Here is a 3653-nt window from a genome sequence, read left to right as displayed (position 1 = left end):
TCCTGATAAATGGACCATTTATCATCTAAAGCAGCTGTTCCTTTTGGCTTTGCCACTCTGTGTGAGTGAGGTTTCCTGTAGTGGGTAGCCATTCCAGCTTTGATCGGGAAGTTTGAACCCCCATTGAGACTTCGGCAACTGTCATGCCTACAAGGCAGGGCCAAGGGAGGCGCCTGGGGACCAGAGATCTGGATCGGCGAGCACTCTCTCCATTCTGGGACCCTAGATGGTGGAGGTGGACCAAGCAGAGCTCCAGAGAACACCGCTGGACTGTGATACACCTTCCCCAGACCCCGCGACCTACCTATCCCTTAATTTGTAAGTTACGCCATTAAATAAATCTCCTTTTAACTACGTGGAGTGGCCTTAATAATTTCACCAGTATTTGGCACTCACGTGGGGCAAATTCCAAAGGCCTGGGTGGCTCCCGCCCTCAGCCTCCTGCCCGGCTAGCTCAGTCGGTAGAGCATGAGACTCTTAATCTCAGGGTCGTGGGTTTGAGCCCCACGTTGGGTGCCATTTGTAGCTAGAGTTTTCCTGCTTGCCCACAGTCAGGACAAATCTCTCTCACCTGGCAGTTCCACAGCCACTCAGACCCGACCAAGTAAACACAGAGGCTTATATTGGTTACAAACTGTATGGCCGTGGCAGGCTTCTTGCTAACTGTTCTTACAACTTAAATTAATCCATTTCTATAAATCTATACCTTGCCACATGGCTCGTGGCTTACCAGCATCTTCACATGCTGCTTATCCTGGTGGCGGCTGGCAGTGTCTCTGACTCAGCCTTCCACTTCCCAGCCTTATTCTCCTCCTTGTCCTGCCTATACTTCCTGCCTGGCCACTGGCCAATCAGTGATTTATTTATTGACCAATCAGCAACACACTTGACATACAGACCATCCCACAGCAGTTTCCCACCATTTCACATTCTCACCTGTATTCAAAGTTGTCTGTGTTTGAGTCTTTACTATTGTCACAGATGTGCAGTGGGGTCTCAGTGTTTTATTTACAACCTCCAATGACTTAAGTTGTTAAAAATGTGCTCACATGTATCTTTCTCATGAACTACCTTGATGAAGTATTCTACCCAGTTGAAATTGAGTTGTTTTCTTATTGTTCGAATTCAAGAGCTCTTTTTATATCTTGAAACCTCTTATTTTAATGAGATATTTGTTATACAAATGTTTTTCCTGGTCTGTAGCTTACTTTTTTTTTTTAAGTGTGCTTTTCATATAGTATGTGTTCTTAATATTATGGAACTTCAATTTATTGTTTAGTTTTCTTTCATAAGATTTGCTTTTGGTATAGGATATAAGAAGCGCATTGCCAAATCTTAATTCCTCTAGATTTTATCCTATAATTGGGGATTTATTACTAACATAAAAACCCTTGTCATCTTTGCACTGCTAAGGGAAAGGTCAGGGACTCAAGGTTTCATTCCACTTCTGACTTATGCAGCATTTCCCTATTCTGAGGAGTCCTGCTGTGTTTGCTGCATACTTCCTGATGGAAAACTAAAACTTTCCACTGTTTATAGAACCCTCCTGGGAACATGTGTGGAGGGGCCATGCGTCCTCAAAGGAAGTGCTCTTGTCACAGAATCACAGCTCTGGCCATTGTAACTCTACCAGGCCATGGCCATCATATTAGCTAGCTTATTGAAAGCCTCTCTCTATAAGAGGGAACATATTCTCTCTGAATCAATGATTGACATCTTCAATTCTGCAGTGAATAAACCACTGACATCTTCCCCCAAGGAATAGCTTAAGAACCATCAGTGAAAGGCAATGATTGGCAGGGTACATCTCCTCTCCAAAGTGCTGAAAGAGAGGAAGCAGATCCAGCTACAGATGGAACCCCATCTCTAGCTGTGAAGTGGATCTTTTAAGAGAAAGGCACATATCAGCAAGTGCAAAACTTCTATTCCATGGAAGTTTGGGCCTATCTTTTAAAATTATGACCTTATAATAAAGCAAGTGAGCTTAGATTTTCAAAATAACATTCTGAAATTCAACTTACTGAATACCAAAGGGCTACCATGGTGCATGATACTCTGAGAACTGCTACTGTACTTTTGGTATTTATAAGAATTACAGGAAAAATAATTCAATTGTATTTTAAATAATTCCTCAAACATTACTATTGGAAAAATTAAAAAAAACAGCATTAAAACTTAAATCCAATAACAACTGATATTTTCAAAATGCAAAGTAGAATAAAAACCTATATATAGCCATATAATATGATAAGTGATTAGGAAAATTCAGTTGTTGTAAATAAACAGGAAACTTCTGTTAATACATTCTTTGATCATTATGCCTTACCAGTGAAGTAACATATTCAGGTTTTCCTTTTGCTTGCTACTTTTATACAACTTGTTTACTTAACTTTGTTTTTTTATTCTATCAAAACCAATAATTTCCTGCCTTATCAGTAACTACTAGATAGGGTAAAATTCCAGAAACTCACTACTGTCTTAAATATTTACAAAGAAGTAAGGGAAGCTGATGAGATGGCTCCGCAGGTTAAGGCACTTGCCATCAAGTCTGGCAATCTGATTGCAGTTTCTGGGACTTGCGCAGTAGAAGGAAAGAATGGACTTCTGTAAGTTGTCCTCTGTCCTCCAGATGTACTATGGCATATGCAGGCCCACATATAGATGTTCTTCAATATATATACCCAAATAAAAGTACACACACACACACACACACACACACACACACACACACACACGTATCCTAGAGGAGACTAGAGAGAGGACAATTGCTGGGGCTTGCTGGTTGTCAGCTTGCCCAAAGAATGTAAGCTCCAGATTGAGTGAGAAACCCTGTTTCAAAAGGAATATTTGAGAAAGATGTAAAGGATGTCTAACATCCTTCTCTGAATTCCATGCATATATTGACACGTATGTAAGCATATGTGAATACACCACACACAAAGAAATATGCACACTTAACATTCTGTACAGTAATTTCTAGTCTGGAACTAAAACTTTTGATGCAGTCAGTTCTCTCATAACTCATTTCCCTGATCCTATGTTTGCTTTCACTTTTTCAGTACACTCTTTTAGAAGTAATTTATGTGTATGGCTGTTCTACCTGTACATTTGTAGACTCTGCATGTGCCTGGTACCTATAGAGGCTGGAAGAGAGTGCTGGATACTCTGTAACTGGAGTTACAGGTGGTTGTGAGCCATCATTTGGGTGCTAGGAATTGAACTTGGGTCTTCTGGAAGAGCAGCCAGTGCTCTTAACCACTGAACTATCTCTCCAGAACCTTCAACTCAATCTTAGTTAACTCCTTCATGTGAGCTATAAATTTAGGGCCAGGGACTGTGTTATATCTCATATCAACCAGGTGTTCAATGGACATTATTAATTATTATTATTAAAATTCATAATGATGTCAGGCTTCACCTAATCAATTTTAATTCAGTTTAATCTAGTTCAATTAAGTTTAATTTAGGATGTGCTGCCCTGATATTTTTCTTTACCTGGAGTTTTAATTTAGTTTTACCCCAGGTATTGAATTTCTTTTTTCATATTTCCTTCTCATAAATTTCTCCCATAGGTGAGATGCTTTCTTTATGTCATTACTAACATTCACTTTATCAGAAAAAAACTGCTTTCAAAACTGAGTTCCCTTGCTTTT

At 39.7% G+C, this 3653-nt stretch overlaps 1 non-coding gene across 1 annotated transcript; it reads left to right on the top strand.

The window, feature by feature from the left end:
* The first annotated feature begins 443 nt into the window (after positions 1 to 443).
* Trnak-cuu (transfer RNA lysine (anticodon CUU)) lies at positions 444 to 516 on the top strand. The gene has a single exon. It is a non-coding gene; the product is annotated as a tRNA-Lys (tRNA).
* Positions 517 to 3653: the final 3137 nt, after the last annotated feature.

This window comes from Peromyscus eremicus, chromosome 5 (genome assembly GCF_949786415.1).
Source record: "Peromyscus eremicus chromosome 5, PerEre_H2_v1, whole genome shotgun sequence".
Lineage (NCBI taxonomy): Eukaryota > Metazoa > Chordata > Mammalia > Rodentia > Cricetidae > Peromyscus > Peromyscus eremicus.
This window is presented reverse-complemented; position numbering and strand designations above follow the sequence as displayed.